This window comes from Chelonoidis abingdonii, chromosome 19, assembly GCF_003597395.2.
Source record: "Chelonoidis abingdonii isolate Lonesome George chromosome 19, CheloAbing_2.0, whole genome shotgun sequence".
Classification (NCBI taxonomy): Eukaryota; Metazoa; Chordata; order Testudines; family Testudinidae; genus Chelonoidis; species Chelonoidis abingdonii.
Window position 1 is genome coordinate 20741787 of NC_133787.1, and position 25374 is coordinate 20767160.

Below are 25374 nucleotides of genomic sequence, written 5' to 3' on the forward strand. Positions count from 1 at the left end.
GAAAGCCAATACCCTCTGAGCACGGTGTGACCATGGGAAGAGTTAGAGAGAGAACTTTTGGGTTGGTTGGCTAAAGAGGGTTGGGGGGTGATAGCTAAGAAATTGCTCCTTTTGTTCTTGGTTCCCCTTGTGTTCGGAGAAGCAGTAATTTGTAGATTTCTTGTTAATAAGAATTTCTGTTTCCAACTGGAATATCCCCAGACACGAACATTTGATTTGCTGCTCCGGGGTTGGAAAAGGACAATATATACAGAGGTATATATCTCACAGGAGAGCAGATTGACCCAAAACAAAAGTGACTTAAAGAGGCTTCCACAGCAAATAAATGGAAGATGAATTTTTAACCAACTTTAGACCTGTGTAATTGGTGTTGCACAGATTTGTCAGAGCATCAGGCATGTAAGTGGGGGAAGGGTGTGACATTTTTTTAAAAGGACCATGGCTTGGCAATATCAGTGGTTATAGGAATTCTTAACCTCTACAAAGGTGTAAGGGATCCCATACCTGGCTTGTGTAACTTAAAGTAGCCCTTGACTTTCATAGAGTTTGCTAGAAGTTTTACTTGTCATTTTGTAGAGCTTACTTCCAGCTGAAACTCCAAGTAAAACTAAAGGGCAGTGGACTTTTACAACTCAACCTGTCAGTTTAGCTTCATAAAACCCAACCAACCTGAAACTGGTGGCTTTTGTTTTCTAGAACTTTTTTTGTTTTGTTTTCCACTACTCTCTGAACTGACATCTTTCCCATTCTCCTCAGCCACTTCCTTCCTTCAGTGCTGGACAGCTGAAGGCCACATGGCTCCAGCAGGCAGCTATCTCTGTGCTCCTCCTCACCCAGCTCTGCATGCAGAATCTCAAAGCATGACATGTCCTGACTATAGAGGTGTGAAAAGAGAATGGACAAAAGTGATCATGCCTTGTGGCATAGTTAGGCTCCTCCAATCTGTAGTTAAGTCTAAAGGGACACTCAGAAGTAATTTAAGTTCAAACTTTGATCCATCTTAAAGATGAACTTCATAGAGAAGGAAAAATAGGGCCCTGATCCTGAAATCAGTTATGAATGTGAGTAATTTCCCATGAATTCAGTGGGACCATCCACATGTGGAATTTTATTTTGCTACTTTACAGTGTATACGAAAAAGCCCTTAATGTGCTTCTTTATCCCTGTCACTTCCCTTCCACCTTTACTTACCACTTGACTTTTAACTTTGAAATATCAGGAATGTCCAGCCTTCACTTCCCCGTGCTAATTGGATGAGAGATGTGGATCGGAATAGTGGTGATGAAACCTCAGCAAAGATATCTTTTCTCCCTAGTCTTACAGTTTGTTAGGCATAAAGAAAATAAACAAACAAAGAGCTTTAAACAGACTGAAGAAAAATCCTTTCCCACTCACTCAAGGGTCATTTCCTTGTGATCTCTGAGAGATAGGAAACTTTCCAGTTCACCTGTGGTCCATAGAGTCTTCAGGGGTAGACAAGACAATCTAAAGTAAAATAAATAAAGGTTTGGGATTTTTTTTTGCCAATTGAGACAAAGGCCAAACAAACACCTTTCAGTGATCATAGATGAGGGATAAAGCAAAAAACATTGTTATTTTTCTTTGACAATCCTCTAAAATTGCTGGGTAATAGCTATATTTTAAATGTTTAGGAGTAAAATTTTGGAAATCAATCTAGCACTGGTTTTTTTTTGTTTTTGTTTTTTTAAAACCCACTGTTTATGTAAGATAGACTCAAGAGTAATGTTTTGTGTTCTTGGACTCCTTCTGCTGGCTGTGCTGTAATAGTTAATTAGCAAATGTGTTTGTAGAGGTTGATGTCATGGATGGAGCTATTACTCAAACAAGGAAGTAAATAAAAAGCAACATTTGTTTCAAACTCCACCAGAAACAAGGAAGGAAAAAAGCTATATGTGAACAGCACTATGTCAGAGGATGAGATTCTTAGGGAGACAACAAGGCTTTATTTTCAGAGCCTTTAAAGAGGTACTAGAAACAAAGAAGAAAGAAATGTTAGTTTATCATTAAAGAAAGTCCCTTTAACCCTGTTGAACTTGTATTCTGGACTGGTTTAGGAGAGGACAGGAAAGGCGCACGTATTCTCTTTGAAGAAGGGCTAGGTGCTGAGGTATAGCCACCAAAATGTTGGCAGGAAAATGTCAAAGCAAATCCAACTGTTCAAGAAGGCTGGATTTAAGCAGAACTGAACAAATCTTTGTGTACACATACCTCTCAGGTGCTTTGCATTACATAGAACACTCTGTTTCATCCTACCTTTCAGATATTTGGCTCTGCACTGCCATCACTTTGCACTGATGTGTATTTTTCAAATGTATGTTATGAGCAGCCCTGTCCTGTGCCTTCCTCCCTAGAGCCAAAGCAGCAGTCCATGATATCATGCCTATAGCTCTTTCCGGTGTCGAGTCCTGTGTAAGGAGGTGGTATAGCTCATCCCATCTTGCCAGCATGTTTAACAGAAACATTGAGAGAGCAACGGGAGTAGAAAAAATGGAAGGTGCAGGGGGAAGAGAGAAAGAAGGGGACAGTACTCCTTACAGGGACTACACTCACTCTCTGGATAGGGCACATTCTTCTGGGCAGCGGGCTTAAGGCTTTAAGCAAGAGACGTGGGGCAGTTGGAACCTTGTGGAGGTTCCCCAGGAGAGTAAGTCAGTACAGATTGAAGAATGTGCTGTGCCTCCTCCCAGGGAAATATTTTGCATACTCTGAGTGTGGTGTCCCATAAGCTTTACATGGAACCCCAGAGTAACCCATTTATGCTAACAGGATCCAAACTTACAGTCTTGGGATTGATGCAACAAACCCATGAACAATAAAGCACAGAAGCTGGCCAGTACACCCAGTACGATTTTATTTAGACTAACCAGGGATAAGAAACTGCAAATAGAAAACGGCAATAAGGATGGCTAAAACAACTTTGTTGAAGGCAAACCAAAATAACCCCCACAATCCAACCATTCCCCAATTACCCCAGGGAATGGTTCCCACTTAGGCATAGGTTAACTCTCCAAACATGCTGGCTCCAATTCTGGCCTGTATTCCAGTCACTTACACCACACTGCTTGAAAGTAGCTAAATCTTCTCACCCAGGAATTCCTTTAATACCAGGGAGTTCCCTAGGTAGTAGTGTTGCCTCCTTTGAAAAACATAAAAACTGGCCACTAACCTCATCCTCTCCAAAAGGGAAAAAAAAAAAAATGACCCTAGTGCCAACTATAGATATTTGTTACTAAACCGTTCAGGGGAACTAATTTACACAATAACAACAACATCATCACAATACGTATATTTTTACATTATTTCTCATTTGTCTTTCCTTATCCTAACGTGGCACAGCAGTCTGGACTATGGGGAATGAATTAAATCTTTTTCAGATTAAATCTTTTACCTGGCAAGGCAGAACAAAAACTGCCAACAAGAACAGACCAGTTAGAAACTAGCCAGGTGGCAGCCCTAGTAGCCAGTGTATGGTTAGCATAATGGCATTATACCTTGCCCTTTGCAGGCCTCAGTGTAGGGTATGCCAAACACTTGCTCAGATAGAGAGCTGCATTTAGACTATTCTGTCTGCTGGATGGTCCCTTGGGGATCCATACAGCCTCTAGGACTACTCTGGTTCACAGCAGGGGCTGGACCAACCCCCAGCGGCACCAGAATCCAAGAGGTGCAAAGGTGCCATGCACCCTGATGACCCCTCTTGAGAGACATAGCTCAGAACTGGCCCCACTGTGTGTTAGCTAGGATTACTAAGCATTCTTTTTTTTTTCCCTAAAGAAATGTCTTATGAGCACAAATTTGAGGATGATGGGGCCTGTTGCCATGGGCAAAGGACTGTGCATACTGTCTCCTTTTAAAGTCACATCTCAGTGACCACTGAGGCTCTGTGGAGCCTTCCCAAATTAACTCATTGTCGAACATTATCCGGATCACTTATGGAATCCTTGCTACTTACTAGGGCAGGGACCCTAATAGGTCTCTAACATTTTCCTTGAAGTCCTCATGGGAGGGGAAGATAAATTCATTTTGTGTGAGAAGCAAATACTGGAGCTTGTAAGAGATTGGCTTAGCCCTCCATCCTCTGTCTGACTTCAATTTCAGAGCTCCCCTTTCCCTTATGATGATGATTATTTATTATTTGATAAAAGTCCCTGGCTTCTGATTTGCTCAAAAGACCAGGTTGCCTTTCTCAGCCTCCTTTAACAACTTTCAGAAGAGGAGAATTCTTATTGCTCTGGCAATTAGACCCAAAATCTTCTCCAGTCAGAAAGTTTTGGGGCAGTTTTTGTTCTGCAGTCCCTGATGCTAGTAGGACTATGTTTCCATGGACACCTTACTCTCTGTAGGAAGAGGCTGTCTGAAAAACTAATGGTAAACCTCTATGTGAGATACATCTACATATTTGGCTTGCTGGACACGGTTAGGCTGCCCTAAATTTAATGAGAAGAGTGTCAGTGGGAAAAGGGATGTGTAGGAACAAGGATGGAGTAACTGGCCATCTTGTTTAGATCTTTACTGTATCAATACAAGTAGCTTGTAGTCTCCCTTGAGCTTTAAAGTATCAAGGCCCTGCAAAAGTTTCCTGAGCCTCTTGCATACCCATACATTATTTTTGCTCTTTGGATGTGTCTAATTTTGGAGTCTAAACTCCATCTGGGACAATATAGTAGTAACTCTAGTTATTTTCCATCTTCAAAAGGGAAAGTCAATGGGACTTAGATGCCTAAGACACTTTGATAATTTTGTTCCATAGCTGCTGGCACTTTCTGATACAGCTGCAGACTTGGAAATACTATAAAGTGTCACAGATGGGGACTGCTCAGAAGAGTTTCTTATTATGAATGAGTATTTCTAGTATCACAGTGTACTAGGTACTTTCCAAACAGAAAAGAAGAGACAGTCTTGAAAAGCTCCCTATTCAAAGATGAACAATCTCAACTGAACATAGGCTAGGAGGAAGGGGAACAACATATAAGAAGAGTAGCTGTGGTTGGTTCCATGGTTGCTAACAAAAATTGTAATTAACAGTAGGATACATAAAGTATTCCCAATACACCTCAAAAGTGCCATTTTCAGTCAGCAATTCTCCCATGGGTGTTAAGGTAGCATTTGGAAGGGATTTAAAAGTAGAGGGGTAGTGATCTTGCAGACGAGCTCAGGAAGAGAAGTTTGTGCATGAAGATGGTGTGGAGAAAGACTGTGGATATTTGTGTGAAACAGTGTACAGGACAGACAATGGTGGGATTGCTTATGGAACAGAGAAGATGTGACCTCATGAAATGAGACAAGGGCAAATCAGTAGGGAGAAGTGGAGTTATGCAGGGCTGTGAGAAGAAGTGGCAGAGGAAGGGGAGCCAGAGGAGAGAGTAGAAGAGGGGATGACATGGTCAAAACAGGAAAGGAACATGATCTTAGCATTTCATATGGGCAGAAGGGAAGGTGACATGGTGTCATGGAGGCCTGTAAGGAAGAGGCTGAAATAATCAAAATGGAAAACCAAGGACCTAACATGAACTTTAGCAGAAGGCTAGAACAAAATGGACAAAGTTAAGAGAGTTGAAGAGAAAGAAGTGGCAGAAATTGGATACTACCTCAATAAATGGGGCAAGGTGCTTCAGACCCTCAAAAGCTTACTCCTGGGTCTTATCCCAGATCCAAACAAACTCTGTTTTAAACAGTTCATAAGGAGCTTGGTCTCTTAAGGACAGGTGAGGTATGAATTTGCTCCAAAATGATATCTTACTGAAGAATCACTTCAGTTCTGGTACGTTAGGTGGAATTTCAGCTATAGCTTTGTCTCTTTCTGGATCTGTACTTTCCTCCTCTTGATCAATCGCATTCCCTAAGAAGTGTGGTTGGAGAAATAGATATATTACAATAAACCCATTGAAGTTGAGTCCAGCAGATTCAGCTGCCTTCAGAATTTGTGATAATTTAACGTTATGTCCTTCCTGAGACTTTCCATAACTTTCATTCTCTGCTGGTCTTGCCAAATCTCACTCTATGTCACTTGGAAGATTTCTGGGGCACTTGCAATGCCGAAGAGGAGGAGGTGATAGCAATATTGTCTGAATGGCATTATAAACATCTGCTTTGCTTTGGTTCCATTAGCTGATCCAATGAGAATATTATTGCACAAGTTAGCATGGAGATTGTATCTTCTACTAACTGAAGAATATACCTTTTCCTCTTTATTGCTTCATTGAGCTCTTCAGGTTTGGCCGAGATACAAATGTGCCTATTTTTGTTCATAACAGGCTCCTTAGGGAAACATCATTCTGTCAGTCCAGTAATGGGCTCTGTTAGAGCATTCATCTGCATCTTCTCCACGTCTTCCTTCATTTTGGAATGAGTAAGACTGCACCTACTATGCTGAGCTGAGTGCAAAGGGCACCCCTGCCTCCCATCCCTTTAATAAATAAATCCATAGTGATTCTCTAAATAGGTCATTTTCATCAAACAACATCTCAACTTCCATTTTGTATGTAATTGCCTCTTCTCAAGGCTATAGTTTGGTACAGGAAGTTACTTGCAGTGGCTTCATGACAAAGATGTTAAACACATTTCCTGCGTTAGAATTGAGTATAGGCTTTGAATTGACCCAGGCAATTTATTTGTGCCATTATGCTATTAAGCACTATCCTCGTCTACTTCTGGTAGCATGCCTCCACTCCTTTCTTGTCGGATGACTTGCATTTTCACTGACTCAGACTGCCATGTAGATTGTGCCACCTGTTCCAGACTTAGCTGAGACATTAACTATATGTTTCTGAAAGTTCCTTGTTTAAAGTCCCAACTACTAGATGATCCTTTATGGGTTTTTCCTTATTGATACCAAAGTCCTAAAGCTGTGCTTTTCCTTATAAAAAAAAGGACCTTTATAAAGGCCATTTGTTTTCCATGGGCCTCTGCACCCTTTGTTAAAAATATGCCCATTTGTGTCTTATCTTCCTTTTTGGAATGAAAGGCTCATCAGAGTTTTTAAGAACGATATTGTTATTCTTCTTCTCGCCTTTTATTGAAAGCAAATGATTTATAAATATGCGGAAAGTACTGAATGACCTCTACTTCCCTGCTCTCTGTATTAAGCCTCATTGTGTTTCAAAGTCTCATAAAGTGCTCCTTCCACTTAGGCTGTTCCATGGGTTTATCAAACTTGTGTTTTGCGGAGGGCTAAGGTTTGGCATTCTCTTTCCTCTTTTTAGTGCTGGTTCAGAATGAGACACCTTCCGACCCCATGTTATGTGACACAAGTAAAAAATCACAGAAAAAGTCACTGGCCCCAATTCTTGGATGGGGCCGACCTGCAGGATGGACACCTTTTTTGGCATCCTGATTCTGATTTAGTGGGTCCCTGGCATAAGCTGGAGCACCATCAAAGTCATTCAAACCTATGCCTAGCTCCCCTCAGCCTCAAGAGGTTTTTCTGGTAATCAGAAATAACTACAGCATAGCAGTGATCCAGCCACACCCCCTTTTTAGTGGCCATGCCACCTATACAGGGACTACTATGATAGGGGTGGCTGAGACCGGCTACCCAGTGATTTACTCCTGTGCAAGATGAATTCTCATGGGACAGGTCCACGGATTTCATAGACTTTTTGCATTGGTGGAGTGGTGCAAAGGAGCTCAATGGAGAATTGGGCACCATTTCTTCTAACACTGACAAGAAACTTTTAAAGTAAAAAAAACAATATAAACCTTTCTCTCTAACCACCTAGAGTTTTTTTTTCTAGATCTCTCCGGCCTGACTTCCTACCCCAGATTTAAAGGAATGGCACACTTCCTCACAGAGTATATGAAAAAAACTGAAGTAGAGAGTTAAGAGGCTGTGGAAGCTGGGCTAGTGGAGTTGGAAGTTCTAGAGTTAATAACAGATTAGTCTCTTCTGGAGAAGAAAGACATGGTGTGAGAGAGGGAAGAATGGACAGCACGGGAGTGCATCGAATGATGTAGAAAGGAACGGGATAGAATATGGGAGGCTCTACTGGAGATGAAGAGGTGGTTTGGGAAAATTGTGAAACCCTGGTTTGGGCAACTTGCTCCGGGCGCATGCACCTTAAGCCTCTGAATCCTAACTCTGTATCCATCACACATTACTTAGCAGTTTATAGGGGCGGTGGTGGTGTCCAGAGTCATTGGAGCTCTCTGCAGAGCAGAAGGGCTTTTGTTCAATGCTCTCTTGTCTCTGGGATGATCCCAGCTCCAGGAGCCTCAATGTGTGCCCTATTGGGTCTGGGGTGATCCCAGCCCAAGTAAACATGGGCTGGCAGATGATAGGGATGAGAAGAAGTGTGGGAGCTTGGGTGGGGCTTGCACTACAGATATATTTCTGAAAGAAACCTCAACAGGTTCATGTCTCTGAAGCTTCCTAAATGGGGGCTCCCAGGCCAGCCCAAGATGCCTTCCTTGACACCATTGCCTGCCTTGCCCTGCCTAAGGTGACCTGCTCTCCTTCTTACTCCTGGGATCCAGGAGATCTTTAATTGAAATCTTCATCTCTCAGAGCTGAGATGGGCACTCCTCTGCTGATTGGTGAACCAGTTCTTTCTGCAGCTTAGAGAGATTGGAACCTGTTCTGAGCACAAATGTCCTTTTCTGGCAACTTCTGCTTTTCCTCTGTCTGCCTTCAATTGGCCACTCCAGAATAGAGAAGAGAAAGAAGAGAAGAAACAAACTAAGGACATATCCATCATTTTGGGGGAGTAGATCTGAGAACCCGATTCTTATTCTTCTTTTGCAGCTCTATGCAGTCCTCCTGTGAGCAACACACATATCCCACAAAGAGAGAGAGAGAGAGCTAGTTGGTTGTCTAAAGCTCCTTTATAGTCAGTCCCTGTTTCACCTGTCTCTACCTTATATACATGGCTTTGTCTCAGGAAAACTTACTGTGGATTTTTCTAGAGTCCCTATCCTACTGTAAGTCTTTGGTAGTCTCAACACCTCTGACCCTTGATTCCTTTGGGTGTCACTTGTCCTCAGTCTCTAAAAGGGCACTACTTCATATAGAATTTGTATACTTAAGCCTTGTGTCATAGAAATCGTTAGGTAAAATCTATCACTCATACTTTAAAAAGAAAAGTATGGCTGGCTCTTCACAAGACTGCTAATAATATTCAGTTGTGATAGGGTTAAAAGGCAACATCCATTTCCCCATTATCTTGCTTAAAAAGTGCCTTTTTTAAAGTCCATATGGCGACTTCCTTTCGACCTGCTTTCCCATCCTCATCTCTTTGTCAGGGCTGTCACTTATAAAGAATCACTTGACTTACAATAACAAGTTCAAAAGAAGACAGAATATAATCAGTTGATCCACGAAGAATTGAAATAAAGAACACCCCCACTGCTCCAGTTATCATTCCCATAGAGATAGTGATATTATTGATGTGATTGCTATGCTAATTTCTATAGAAAAAACTTGTATTTTGGAATTTGTTCAAAGAGAATTTCAGACACATCAAATTGGAAAATGCAGAGTGAATTCCTAAACTTTTTAGTATAGACATGGGAATTTTTGTAACATTGAATAGCTCTGGACAACTATTCATAAACTTCACTTTTAAAATATCAGTTGGGGAAAATAGCTATTTTTTCCAGTTATTTTAGAAAGTTATTTTACTGCAGTTGTAAGAAAAGTCTTACTGTACCTATAGGATTATTAATACAACCTCTATAACATAAAGAGCCAGGTTAGCACCAAATAATCCAGAAAGGGAGGTTGGGGATTATAAATGATGGGTCCATTTAGGTCCAGGGTTTAGGAAGAGCTAATTAATAAATCCCCTTTCTCTGCAATTCCATAGTCTCTTTGGGAATTGCCACAAACAAAAACTTTTTTTTCCCTTGGACTTCTATTTTAACTAGATGGATTCTGCTTGTGATGTTTTGCTTTTTATGTAGCAAACTGATTTAAAATGTATGCCAGTCATCTTCAGGGAACTCATTTCAGTCAAGATGAAACTAGTGTTACCTGAATCAATGTTTTAAGTGTCCCTGTGGCTCGGCATTTTGAATAATCAATCTGTCTCCATCGCTTCTTAATCATGCGCATCACAGTCTGTTTTATTTGTCAGCCCTTTCGGATCCTGCCTTTTTTGTTATTAACATGCCCCTAATGTCACATGCACGCCTTTCTTTAAAACAAGCTGTTCATTGGTGTATTTCGATACTTTTTATTATTACTAAATCTTTTTTCCCATAATTACACCACAATCATTATATAATCCCATAACAAAGAGTCTATTGAGGCACCATGCTTTTGTCAACTATGGGACACAGAATCCATAATTGCATTATTCAGCTTCCCCCCTCCCCTTTTGCTTTGTAGGAACATAACCTATTTCACCAGTCACATTTGCACCTTGTTTGCCTGGTTATATATTATTTACTAAATCGTTGCCCTGCGGATAAACCTTGTAAAGTTGCTTTAAAAAAGTTATTTGTTTGATAATTAAGTCCTGAAAACCCATCGTTTAATGATTATTCCGAACCCATAAGGCAGAGAACCTCCATGACGTTTTTCTCTAAGTTTAATTACCGTATGCTAATTTCCTTGCCTACTACGTGATTAATTAAAATCATATTTTCATAATCATTTGGCACTAGTATTGTTTTAGAATTATCATGATCCCCTAAATAGTGTATGTAAATAAAGTCGGCTCTAATGGAAAGAATCAAAATGCAACGCTGAAGACCTTTATGTGTTTGTATGCATGCGATTGGCAACATAACTGGCTTATTTACATTAAATACGCCACAAGGTTACAGTGCAGATCAACGTCACTTTATCGCTGATTACTTCTCTTAAACGCCGGAGCTGTGACTGATGCTCCGGTCCCGGTGTCCACCAAGATTTACCCTGGAGTTTTTAAAAGAAACAGACTTGAAATAGTTTCAGGAGCAGGTAAGAACGACGCTTTTAAAAAAAAATGGTAATCTCTTCGGGCTTGATAAAAAATTGTTTAGCAAAAGGCAGGAATGCAAGTAAAGACAGGCGAGGGGGGTTGATCTATGTCTGAATAACAAGTCAGACAATCAGAATGTGTTCTTAGAGAATAGATAGATTTTAATAAGTGTGTTTACATGAGCTCAAGGTCAAGACCAAGCTGCGCTGTGTTAAATGGTTTCTTAGTTGCTAGACAGAGAGAAAAAATGGACGATCACAGACCATTCTTTGTAGATTATTATATCAAGGGTTCAGCTTTTGGCTCATCAAAGCTAAATGCCGCAAGACCTATCTAGTTGCTGTGAATTATGCCAAGACGACAATGGAGTGCTTTTTTAATGGTACAATGCATTTCACCTACCAGATAGGGGGAGTCCAAGCTGAAAGATGGGAATGTCTTGTGATGTTGGGTGATCAGTATCAATGAACGGGGTTATTCTGAAAAGAGACAGATTAAAATAAAGCACTCTCGACTCGGGATGTGTTGCAAACAGTTAGGAGGGCTAGCCACAGCGGGCAATTGTGACAGCTCCGCGCTCCACTTTTCCCCCTCAGCACAAGAAAATGATCAAGTCAATCATGTGGACATGCTTCATTATTCATTGAACACAATCTTTTACAACGCTTCGTTTACGTGCAGGAGTTTCTTCTACGCTTTGCTTTAAATTGTAAGGTAAGAAAGACAAAGGTAAAAAGGGGGGTTTTCAGGCGCCGGGCGGCTCCCGGGAGCGAGGAAAGAGGCTCCAAAGTCAGTTTGGACTATTTTCTTTTATTTCTTTTTAATCATCGCAACGGGGCCTGCGTTTTCCACCGTGATTAAAAAAATACAGTATAATTAAATATCCATAGCAGTGACGTTTGCAAGCAGGGCTGTCAGGGGAAAAGCAGAAAATAATGAAAGGAGCAGAGAAGCCATTGAATGGCGCTATAGAACTTAGCCTGAAGAAAACCCTCCGGTTTCCCCCCTCTTTCTCTCTCTCTCGTTTCTTTTAAAACCGTTACTTAAAATAAAAAGAGCCAGACAAGAGTTTGCCTGGTTTGGGATAACGTGGGGTCGGGCAGGAGCAAGTTAGCTCCCTGCTGCCCTGAGAAATCCTGCCGTTAAGTTGCCCAGAAACTTTTTTTGTTTTAAAGGATTGTTGCTGAGCAAACTTTGCTGAAGTGACTTTAAACGTGTCCCCCCGCCGCCCCCTCCTTGCAGGATCCCGGCTACCCGGAGTGTAATGTGTAAACTCCCTCCCTTTTTTTTAATCAAAGTTAGCTGATGCATAGCATGTGTCAAACTTGTGAGACTCAAGTGCCTAAGAGACCTGCCATTTTGTGCTCTAATCGACCTCTTATGAATAGGAGCCGTGCATAATGCTTTGAGAAACGTTATGACATTCAAGTATGCACTAAATGTCAGATCAGGTTTAAAACCTTTTAGCAAGGTAAAGGAGCATGCCTGAAAACACTGCAGAAGGAGCAGAGACGCACCTGTCAGCCACAAATCCAGGGCATTTTTAACGTGCAGAAAAAGTAACAGGTTAAAGAGGAAACTTAAATGCCAATTCCATAGGATAAGAGAAGCGACTCGGACATGAGCCTTTCCAGGAACTGGGTTATGTCAAGGCATCAGGGTTAAAATTTTTGGGAGGGTGGGGGGTGTGAAGAATGGTTGAGGAGGGTGGAAAGGCTATCTTTAAAAAGTGTTGCGATGAAGTGACTGCTACAGGCTCTTCGTTTTTAGCACACTGGGGCGCACTGATCTTCACTGCTTTCCTCTCTCACTGAGAATGATTTTGCAGGGATGAAGTACTGAGAACAGTCGTAGGCGGGGGCACAGTAGATGTTTCAAGATTTTAAATAAAACAATATTCTTTGAGTAGGAAAGAATCTAGATTTTTAAGGCGCCCATCTGTTGCAGTTTTGCAAATAATGAATATCTATATAAATATGTATATGAAGAAAGGTTGACAGAAACAGTGATGCTTGCGAACTTAAAAAAAACAGGGGCTTTTAAAAAAAGGGTCTGTGGTTCTTTCAAGGAGATTGGATGTAGTAACTGGGTCCATCCGAAAAAGTTAGTTTTTTGACTCCTATATTATAATTGCTATTAGTGGATGCATAAAATCTACCTCTCTGCAGAATATTAAGTCCAATTTTAGGACGTTTTATAAATTCCTGTATTGTGAGGAGGGGGTAGAGAAATTTTGGGGGGGGGAGGGAAGGTATAGAAGGAGAAAGGATTCAGCAGCCTATTTACGTGCATGGATGTTATTGTTTAAGGGTTTTTGTTCGGCGGATATTGTTATGTCTATAATAGTGTCTAGGCGGAGACGTGATTTGTCAGATCCCTTCATTTTCACTTTAGCAGAAAATGAGCTGGGTAAGGGGAGAGTCCTTGCAATCCGAAGGCGCAGAAGCTGCTCTGTTGTTATTCAACATGCATGGACAAACAATGAGAATACAAGACGCAGATAACAGGCAGTTCTAGGGGAGCTGGTCTTTGAAAAGCTCCTTCAGAAGGCATGAGTGTACTGTATGTGTGCTTTAGCATGTAGTGCACTTTTAGAGCTGTGCATTTTTTTTCCCCTGTGCAGTTTAAAATAAATCCAACAGGGGCCGTGTTTGCTGAGCTGATTTGACCGGTTGATACAGCTAGCAGTGGCGAGCCTCCCTGCTTATGTGAAAAAAAAAAAAGAAAAGAAAAGACTATTTTAAGTGTCATAATTAAGTTTACAATCCTTGTTTGGGCTCATTCACTGCTCGAAATGAGGAGGACTGGCTGCTTTTAGGTCCTTTCTGCAGGGGATTGGCCCAGCGCCTGTGCCCGTTCAGTTGGAGAAGAATGTTTTCTTTTCTAGTTTAATATTAGAAACTATATTTTTTACTTGTTTAAACCGGATTTGATTATTCCCGTGGAGATTCCCCCCGCCCCGTCTATCACTCAGATCTTTGTTCATTGTTCACTGACTGTGGCAGGCTGCTTAAGTGTACAGAGACCGAGGGGGAGGCCCCCTGGCTGGTTTGATGTTGAAATAGTAAACCGGCAGGAGGAGGGGGGCTGGAAAAGTGGACATTGCAGCTTTAATTAACTTCAAGATGCTTCAGCGAGGACCAGAGCATAGTAGTGACGTTGCCTCATAAATCTGTCCAGTGCAGTGTGTTGCATTGAACTATGACAGTATCACCGTCATATTGAATATTCACTACCTATCCGGAGCGGATTTGCATAATTGGACCTTTTTCCTTTTTTTATGAAACTTGTTTGCAAAAAGCAAACCAAACACCCTAGTGAAAACCGCGGCGATCTGCATGATTATAAAGGGTTCAAATCTATTCGAAAAGTAAGTGACCTGCATAAGTACATCAATAGGTTAAGTGCAAATAAGATGAGAAGTGCTTCTGAACGCTGTACATTCCCTGTGTGGTCTCTTGGGTTGTTTCTCAATAGCGGGATTTTTTGTAGCCTGAGGGATTTTAGGTTGTCTGTCGACTTTCATAACTTTTCCCCTCATACTTCTTACGCAAGGTGAGGCTTTTGTTCAGTGTCTGTGTACCTGTAGTGATTCGGGGGGAGAGGGGAAATAGATTGACAATTTGTGATTCTGGGGACCTGGGGTGTATAGTTACTGCTACTGTAGAAGCTAAATGTGTACTGCTTTTCATGTTTCTGATCACTGGGAAGTTCATCACTAAATTCCTCTGATTACTCAAAGAGAGGTAGAGGGGTGTGTGTGTGTGTACACTTTTAAAAACAAGTTAACTAAGCTGTTAGTCTCTAAATTACAGAGTTAGCTAGAGCTAGTGTCTTAATACAGTTCAATTCCCCATTCTTTTATATAGTTCACTAAAGTGAAAATTACTAGCGTAATTAGAAATGCCAGAAAACTTAATGTAAATTTGTAAATTGTAAGTGACTATCTCTCCTAAACTAGGTGGCTGGGTTAACATTCTCTCTTTTGAGGACAAGGGGACAAGAGGACTTCTTCAAAAATGTGATCCTTATTTTGGAAAGGCTATCAGGATGGAATTTTAGAATCAGGAGATTGAAAAGCTTTACCTCCTAAAAGGGGAGTAGTGACTCAGTCAATATAGGATAGTAAAAGTGCTAAGCCTGTGTATAGTCCAAGTCTTACAGCGTTTCTTTTTCCTTCTTGCTGAAGGCTGTTTTAGTTATGATGTCATTCTGATAGTGGAGAGCAAATGTCTCCTGATTCTACCATTAAACGCCTGGCTGGCTTGCCTGATAATGATAGCATTGACGTCCTGCTCCTTGACAAATGCAAGCCCTTATGAGCCCTGTGAATTAACTTTTTCCCCACAGATGAGAGCTAGCTTTCTTTAGGACTCATGAATGTAGCAGCACTTCTTTGACAGATACTTTGAACCCTCTCCATTTCTGCAACAAAAATACTCCCTAAATATTGTTTCTATTATAATACAGTTTGGACCTGATTTTCAGAAATGCTGAACCTGGAGTTCCTATTGACTTCACACAAAGTTGTGGGTGCTCAGCATCTCTGAAAATTAGACCCCTATGTTCATTAGACAGCTGATCTTTTTTCTTAACTTTGACAACTTGAGGGCTTTCTGATTTGTAGTCATAACAAGAACAGCTTGAGATGCATATCTTCTTACTATATTATCTATTTCCCTTTTTCTGTTGCACTTGTTTTTTATTCATATTACAATGGACGTACTGTTTGTTGTGTTTTACTCTTTCAAAAATCATAAATTAAATGCTTAGAGTTCAAAAAACCATCTAAACAGAAAACACTTCCATTTTGTACAACCACTTAAAATTAGTTTGTAGGAGAATATATCCACTAATTTCAGATGTTATGTAGTAGGAATCTTATTCCAGTTGATTCTTCCTTAAGCAGGAGACACTTATTCATGTCTGCTCTTTCTTCAGACCCGTAGATGTGACGTTAGGTTTATGCTGCCGCAAGTGAATGGGATTTAATGTTGATTTACTTAAAAAATTACAAAGTATTTTTAAAGTTTCTTTTCATTTACTGTTCAAATGATGATAGTGAAATTAACGTCTGTACTTGTGGAAAAGGTTAGTCCCCATATTGCATTTGCAGCAAATTTGTCAAAATATTTCTATTCTAAAGCAATGTTTTGCAAAACAGCTCCTGAAGATACAAATTGTTATTACAGAAATTCTGTATTAAAATGACTTTAGTAAATTTGCGGTGACTTTGTCCACTGCACTGAAGAAAAAGGTATTGTTCTACAGTCTTTCCTAACTTCTGAGAATACTTGAGATCTCTGATGTTCAGTAAGTTGTCCAGCATTGTATTCACAGAAGACTTATGTAATGAAGAGGTTGATTGTTGTATTTTTGTCCATGCTAGAGGCCAATAACCCAACCCATTCATGATACGAGAGGAAAGTGAGTAGTCTGGAAGTTGCAGCATCAGTACCACTATTTATCTTGCAGCAGTAAAGGCAGTGCTGAGATCAGAAATTGTGAACTTCAGTACAGAAAGCTGAAACATTAAGTTATTTACCTACCATGGGAGCCTTAGGTAACAAAGGAAATTTACATGAGAACAGACCTATAAAATCCATTAGCCCATTGAAATTCTTATTCCCCATAGTAGCACAAGTTTCCCTCCAGTGTAAGAAAATCAGTATAGGTCATTTTTCCAAAGGTTTACTTTTGCTTTAAGTTGGCTGTGAATTGCACAGATGTCTTCAGAGTGCTTTGAATAAAAAAGGCATTTGCATGGATTTATATGAACTTTATAAAAAACATCAAATAGTAAATAGATTTATTTGTCAAGTCTGAATGAGGACAATTATAGTTTTTTAGCAGCTACTGATTTAGCATGTTTTGGGAAAGCGTAAGTACGTTTAACTATGTTTCTGAATTTCTCTCAGATTTCTGAATTGCTGTATCTAGTCTCTTCATAATGCTAAAAACAGTATGGTATTTGGAATGTAATTTTTATATTCTTCCATTCAAACTTTGCATCTTCTGTCTCGTCCTTCACCTCATCTTTGTGGGGGCATTACGTGCCTATGTTTCATAGGTGTAAGTAATGTGGATTCAGGAGAGAAGAAAAATATGTATTTCCCCTTTTATATAAACATGAATAAACTTCTTATTGGCAAGAAAAGATGAAAATCCAAATTATTTCTAACAAAGATTTTCTGGGCACAGATGCTTACTGAATAAGAAAAAAGTATGAAATACTGTGAAAGAAAATATACTTATGTAAAAGTAAAATAATTTTGAAACATTGAAGGGGATGATCCTAGGGATATTATAAAAATGTGTATTTCTAGTTTAAGGTTAGGTGACTGAATGGTGCAGGGAACTGATAATAGAATACAGAACTTTTCACGACTCAGTCACTAGTCAGAGTCTGACCTTGGTCAGAAGTGACTAAAAACAGTTATGATCTGATGGATGTTTGGTGACCAACATGAAATGAATTGGTGGTGTCAGTCCATTTCTTAGCGGATCACAAAAAACGCAGCGACATTGTCACTCTTATTGGCAGGTTCAGCAGTGAAGCTAAACAGTGAATGAACCTGAAGATCTGAAGTACCTTTTCACTCCTAGCAGTGATCCAAATCAGAGATGAAGCACATCGGGAGGGCAATGAGGGGAAATTTGCATTGCCCCTACCCAGCTGTACTTGTTCTGTGAATAGACAGAGAAATCCTAGAAGGGAGAAACTCCCATATTCTGAATCTGGCATCTTTCACATGTATTAAAATTCACTTAAAATTTCATGTGCATCTTGTGGACTTGCTAGCTAACCAGATGCATGAAAAAAGAGAATTATGGCAGACTAATTGTAATTAGCCTAGTAATCTGAGCTTTCCATATCTGTGGGATGGGGCCTTGAAATCATTTTAAATCCACTGAATTTTTTTTTAGAGGTCTTAATATAAATACACTATGTGAGATTGTTTTTAAAGAGCCTGGGTTCATTAGGCCAAGTTGAACTATATTAAAGACAAACAGTTTTGTCATAATACCACTGTGATTTAAACACAAATCAAGAAAACAGAATTAAAACAGCCACAGCAGGATTGGTATCTGACCCCCCCTGCACTGTGAATTGCAGCATTTGTCCTGTGTCAGAGTCTCACAACAAAAGGCAGAATAAAATGATTCTTCATAAATAGATTGTCATATTGTTAAAAATGGTCAGCATTACCTGTTGTGGTAGGGCTTTTTGACAGAGGAACGTATAGGCTGCAGTGCCTAATAATAAATATGCTAATAGTTCTTAGCACTTGCACAGTGCTTGATACCAATGAACAAGCATCAAGGCTCAAATTTTCAAAAGTGGCCTCTAATTTCTGGTACTTCAATTTAAGACGCCCAACTTCAGACACGTGGGATTTTCAGAAGAACTGAGCACCACAGATGCAACTGGAATCAACGACAGTTGCAAGTGCTCATCATCTCTGAAAATAAGTCACTAGGAATCAAAAATTAGATGACTGAAACAGGAGACACCCAAAATTAGAGGCTATTTTAGAAAATTTGGCGCTACCTCACTGATGGAATTAGCTGATTTTACAGATGGGAAAACTACAGCAGGGAAGTTAAATTACTTTACCAAGCTGACAGAATAAGGCAGTAGCCAAAGAGTGGTTAGTGCTCAGGTGTCCAGACTCCCAGTCTGGTGTCATTGCTCTAGCCTACACTGCCTAAGTGCAATGGGTAAAATTGACATGAATGAGAGTACTGCCATTGACTTCACTGGGGTCAGGATTTCACCGAATGCTAGTGGGTTCAGAGTGCCAGGGTTCTCCTTCCCTTCATAAGTTTTTGTGTCAGCTTTAGTATAATTTTAGTCACTTCATTAAATTTCTTCACTATGGTAGTGCCCTGTGTCCCATAGAATCCTTCCCCCTACCTTGTGTCCTAGAGATGTTCCATTCCAGTCCTTCTGTTTGAGGAGGTCTGGAGCCCCACTGAGCTCATCAATACTGCACCTCCATCAACTGGAGAGGTTGCTGTTGAGTAACATCCCTGCCCACGTGGCCCAGGGCTGTATGTATATTGCCTCTCCAGCAGTCCTGGCCTCTGCTGATCTGGGGAGTGAGAGACTGAAAAATCAGACCTGAGCTAAGCTAGGGGGCAGACTTTCATTTATTTTTCTAAATGATATTATAATTTGTATGAACATTATTTTACTTCATTGCTGTAAAGTGGTCTCCATAGATTTGAACTGACATTGTTACCTTCAGCCATGTCGCTATAATATCATCTATCATAGATAGTAGAAATAGGTGTATTTATATTTCCGGTTAATCTAAAGTTTAGGAAACTGGGAGTAAATAGGAAACTCAGGCAGAATTGCTTCATGCAAAGAGTAATAAGCATATGGAATAAGTTACAGGAAAGGGAATAGAATTAATAAGTATAAATGAGTTCAAGGGAAACCTAGGTTTGCTGCTGGAGAAAGAAATTGTGAGAGCTATGGTGAAAAAGGCAAGGTGGCGCGGATTAAATTTTATATCCGAAAGAAGTGGCATGTTGGGCTGGGTGTCCTTTTTCTTTTCCTAAAATTTCTTATTTTGATAGATCTGTATGAACGTACAATAGTGAAGTTTTATTTTCATGTACAGCAGTAACAGTGTCTCCATATACTTGCACTGTCGTTTTCATGAAAGCTCTGTGATGGTACTAAGATGTAAGGCTATGTGAAACTCAGGGCTTGTCTATAAACTCAGGGCTTTTTGCACCACAGCTTTGCTGATATAGGTGTGACAATGGAAATCCTTACTATAGATCGAGTGTACTGGTTAAGAAGTGACTTATACTGTGTAGGTTAGAGCTGCATTAGTACAAATCACTCTCTACACTGATGCCAGGGCATCTACACAAAGAGTTTGCCCTGATGTACCTACATCACTGTAGCTACACTGACAAAATAAACCCCTATGTAGACAAGCCCTCTATGGTTTTCTTCGCAAATATCTGTGTGAATATTTTCATTGGTTTCAAACTGCGTGGCTTCTCCTCAGTTACTCTTTGAACACCGGGTATGCCCAAACCAGGCATTTTAAAGGGAAACTAAGCTTGAAACTGCTGCTTCACATGGTTTTGCATCAAGACCATGTTTAACTGAAAATTTCACACAGTTTTGTTGCAAAACTTCTATTTGGTCTGTGTTTGCTGAGAAAATATATAAAGGTGAGCAAAAAATGTGAATCAGTCTGGGATGAATTTCAAGGGCCTGATTTTCTTCCAAAGGGAAACTGTCTCTAATTATAATGGGAGTAGTTTTGGGCCACCAGGTATAACAAACCCTCCACAACAAGTGAGTCTGGTGTGGTTTCTACTTTCACTATAAACCGTTTGCACAACTCTACTAAGCTGTCTCTTTTAATATCCAAAGCAGATCCTCTCAGACAAGTGTGCAAGATCATGCTCAAACCAAACTTTTTCCAATTTCATTGCTTCATGTACAAAACATTTTCCTGTTTCATTTCTTCAAATCTCAGCTGCTTAGGGTTTGAAAAAGCAGAGCTTATAGACTCCCCCAAACTAGAATTTATAATTAAAGTGACTATATTTCAGCCTTAATTAATGTGCTCTACTATGTAAGGGGTCTGTTCTTCATTGATTCATTGGGAATATGCTGTAGGAATGTGATTCTTCTTCTTGTTAATGGAATCAGTGAAAAAGAAACCCTATAATGTTGGTCCTCTCCTGTTAATACCATAATGGATAACAGCTAGTAGAATACCTTATTCTCTACGTTACTGTTATTCTTTAAAACTCTCTTTAACGTATTTTAGGTCTTTTCAAAATATTCTTGATTTTTTTAAAGAAAAAGATCATTCATAAGAATATATGTTTTATTCAAGTGCAAAAAGCTACATGCACGTGTACTGTATATACAATATCTATGAATACTGAACATGCTTTTAGGCAAATGAACAATAAGGAAAATAAAATTTCTAGATTGGGTCTTCATATTATTATTTTTTTTTATTGCCAGTAGTGTCCTTAGTGTGTGAGGTGCTTTCCAGTCATAAGAGAGAGCATAGTTCCTGCCCCATAAGAGTTCACAATATAAAACACGAAATAACATACCCAGAGATGGAAGGTGCAATATACAAATGAAATACAAAAGCCACATGTTGAAGGGCCACAGTGGTAATGTAAATAATTTGTAACCCAGTGTGGATTTTTGTGGCTGTCCCATCATTCGATATATTATGTGTTTGAACTAAGCTGATCTACAGTCTAGTCCTGCATCCCTAGTACATCCCAAAAGCTTAGGTATTTGGGTATGTAGAGTACAGGATTAGTCTCTTAAATTGATAACTCCTTGGGAATAGGAGTGGTTTCATTTCCGTTTATACAGCACTGAGCACACAGATGGCATTCAGAAAATGGTAATAGAGAAATCCTACATCAAGATGTTTAATACAGCTGGGAGTTCCAAGGAAGACTGTTATGTTAAAACTCCCTTTCCTGTGTAGAAACTCTTGGGAGAGGGCCGCAGATAAAGAAAACAATATGAAACTCCCTTTTGAGTTTCCTAACAAGTATTCCCTCAAGGCAGAAGGGTTAGTTGAGCTGTGGAGTTGGGATGAGGTGAGAATCCATGGGGAGGGGAGTCAGGACATTGATAGCTCCTCGCTCCTGTCTACTGGTGGCCCCTCTTCTCATCCTTATCTTTCCTGGCAGCTCTGGCAGATACCATGCTGTATCAGTTGGATCCCCTCTGGGATGCTGTTAACAACTATGGAGGAGACCCAGGGGAATAAAATAGAGCTCTGAGTTCTGGTAGTAACTCCCTGCTAGATTTCTACACAGAAACCTGGGAGGACATGTGCCAGGAGCATGGGCAGGCACTCTTTGACTCTCCAGCACAGGAGCATTCCTGGAATTCCAGAGAAAGAGGAATGGTACTACAGAACCCCAGTTCCTCCATTGGCAAGCTGGCAAGATCTGCCCAATTGGAAGAATGCTTTGGACCCATATTTATCAAAAGCAGATTTCATTAGCTGTGTTATTAGTGTGTGAGTTATTAAATCTGAATATTAAAATCATATACTTAACCATTTTCAGGGCCAGACCATAACATTTTGGCACCTGAGGCAAGGAGCTCAAATGACGCCCCCATGCTCCCTCACTTGGGTCGAAACTTTGAAAGGTCTCAGTTCTGCCTTCTTCCTGTTCTACTCCTCTCATGGTACTGCTCTGCTACCTAACCCAATAAAGGAGAACTAACAACTTAAAATGCCTTGTTCAAAAATTTTAAGTAACACTTAACTTTCAAACGCCTGAACAGCAAATGTAACTTTTCTTGTTTGCATACTAAACAATGGCATTTTTATCTGTTTGAATAATCAAAGCGGTGCTTTCCGTGCCTTCCTGGTTGCAAAGATTTGAACTGCCTCCTGAAGGTCCACAGTCTGGACCAGCTCATGCTCTATTGAGATGGTTGCAAGGCCGACCAGCCTCTCCTGTGTCATTGTGGAGTGTAGATGTGCTTTTATTAACTTCAGCTTGAAGAAGCTGCATTCTCCACTGGCAACTTTAGGAAGTGTTAGAAGTGTGTGCAGAGCAACAAAAGCATTTGGAAAGAGGTTGGTCGTCTTATTTGTGCATATATATTCCAGAACAGCCTTTGGTGTTGATCCTGCTGAAATGTATCATGAAGGGCTTTCAGTTCATCACCTAAATCACTTGCATCAATATCACGCATATCATCATGTGTCAACACTGTCTCTAGTGCTCTGCATTGCTGGTGTAAGTCTTCTTCAGGTATAGTGTGGAGTTTTGCAATATCATACAACATCCCAAATACACTGCTGTGTTCCTTGAGCTGCATGAAGTGTTCTTCAACTGACTGTATTGCACAATCTAGCACCTGGTTAAAGAATTTAACTTTGAATTGTTGTTTGGGGTCTCTTATGGGATTATCTCATGCCTTGTAGTTAAAATGTCTTCTTCGGTGACTCTTGTATTCTTGAATGGGTGGGAAAATAGCCTCAGTGTGAAGTTCCTATGCCAACTTCTGTGCACTCTTCAGAATGTTTTGAAATCCCTCATCTGACCGGTAAGACTGTAGGTATGACTTTTGCTTTGTGCAGTTGTTCCATTGATCCAGATATATCAAGGCCGACACCTTGGAGTCTCTTGCTTACAACATTTATTTCAAACAGTATGTCATGCCACAACACTAAGCCACACAGTAATTTGAAGTTACATATGTTTCTGGTGATTTCATTTCCCTCTGCCACTGTTCGCCCACAAACAATTCCTATCATAGCATTATCCTCCATGGCATCATCTAGCTTCCCAGTTTGGTGTTTGATAGGCTTTATCATCTCTACTCGACTTTCCCATCGTGTGGCACTCAGTGGTTTCAGTGTCAGAGAGGATGTTCCCAGATGTTGCTTCAAAATTTGCCATCAATGAGTTGATGCAGAGAAAAATACATAGATGCTTTGAATTCCATTAAAAAATTCAGCAGCCTAACTAGAAGCTGATGCTGCATCACTGACTACCAAGCTCAATGAATGAGAACTGCATGGGACAAAAAAACCTCGAGGCTTTAACTCTCAGATCCGTGTCTGCACTCCTCTGTTCTTTCCTCTCATGTTGGCACCATTATCGTAGCCCTGACCTCTCATGTCAGCGATTGCAATTCCCCTATCTTCCAGCTTTTTAAGAAGCACATTTGTCATACCAGCTCCTGTAGTATCATAAATGTCAATAAATTCTAGAAAATGCTCTCTGACAGTCACCATTGCAGGGACATTTTCACTAGGTTCTGTTGTTACAAAACGCACCATTACAGTCATTTGTTCTGTATGGCTGATGGCAGGTGTGCAGTTCAGAATAACAGAGTAATATCTTGCTGACTTCAGATCAGCACAATCTTCTGTTTTGACTTTTGTTGCCAGTAACTGTATGATCTCATTTTGAATGGTTTTTTCAAGGTAGTGGTGTGTGTACATTTCTTGGGTGGTGACTCTTCTTAGATACTCCTGGAGTACAGCGGCAAACTCGGCCATCAGCGCCACAATTTTAAGGAAGTTTCCATTGTTTGACACATACAGCTGATCTGAAGTGCCACGCACTGCTAGGTTTTGGGTAGCAAGCACAATAGCCATGAGCCTCTTCAAAACATTTTGCCAGTAAGGAGTCTCTGATGTAATCTTCTCTTGATGCTGATCATCTATGGTGGCCTTTAACCTTAGTTTCATCTCAAGCTCTTTCCACCTATGGAATGCCCTCTGGTGATTTGCTGCCTTCTCATGGCATGCCAGATTTCTGGCCAGATTTTGCCAGTCCTTTGTTCCTGTAGAACCCAATGTGGCTGGAACATTAGACTGGAAGAGTTTGCAACAAAAACAGTATGCAGCATTCTGGGTTTTTGAGTACATAAGCCATGGCCTCTTCACTTTGCCATCATTGGGGATTTCACACCAGTAATGTGTTGGATGGAAACTTCTATTTTCATTGTCTTTGGGGAACATGAAGTTTTTCGCTTGCTGTGGCCCATGCAGTACAAGGAAGTCCCTCAAGTGGGTCTACAATCCTGGATCATCTAGACTTAAGGAACTAAACTCAGAAGCAGCTGTTTCTTGCACCTCCACCACACTCTTCTCTGATCTACACTTTTCTTCAGGAATGTGCATGTTTACATCCATTTGAGATGGAGATATGGATGCTGCAGTAGCTGCCAGGTCACCTGCACTCTGACTAACTGGAAGATCAGGCATCTCCTCTCCACTCACATCCCCACTGGGGCCAGAAGGCTCACCGTGAACATTTGTGTCTATGTATCTCAGGAGAGCTCCTTCCTGCTTAGATAGAAATGCTTCCTTTGCTTTCTTTCTTTTTCTGAATGCTGCCCCAGAGGGACATTTTCTTCTTTCACTCATGGCTGCTGTTCTGTGCCAGCTATAGTGGCTCACAACACTCAACTGAAGGGGACAAATAAGCAGGCTGGTAGCAAGGCCTGAGTGAGGGAAGATATCAGCATCTTAAGGGCCTAACTGACTCCTACTATTTTAGTTGTCTGCCTGTTCTCCTCAAGTGGGTTCAGGGAAGCAGCAGGAAACAGGAACCTCCCTGAGGATTGGTGTTAATCAGTCCAGGCTCCTGGGGGTGCTAGAGAGGTACATAAGAGGCTCCTTCTCTTCTCTTTCCTTGCAGCTCTTGCTGCTTTCTGTTATTCCCACTCACCTTTTCTCCTGCCTGCCTGTTATGTCTCTTGTGCCCTCCTTCCTCCAGCACAGCACTCCACCATCTCCGTGCATCTAGAGCAGAGAGAATACTTGTGCATCAGCAGCAGACACAATTTTCTGTACTCTGGGTCCTAGTGGCAGCCCACAGTCTGGCACCTGAGGCGGCCGCTTCAGTTCGCCTCATGGTAAGGCCAGCCCTGATATTATTTCCTTTTTTGCATTTTACT

At 40.6% G+C, this 25374-nt stretch overlaps 1 long non-coding RNA gene across 1 annotated transcript in view; it reads left to right on the forward strand.

The window, feature by feature from the left end:
- Nucleotides 1–10802: 10802 nt before the first annotated feature.
- The window catches only part of LOC142047966 (uncharacterized), a 114233-nt gene continuing 99661 nt past the window's right edge, over nt 10803–25374 (forward strand). Inside the window, exons 1-2 of the long non-coding RNA XR_012657303.1 lie at nt 10803–10921; nt 11519–11636. This is a non-coding gene — a long non-coding RNA (uncharacterized LOC142047966). The remainder of the gene's footprint in view (nt 10922–11518; nt 11637–25374) is intronic.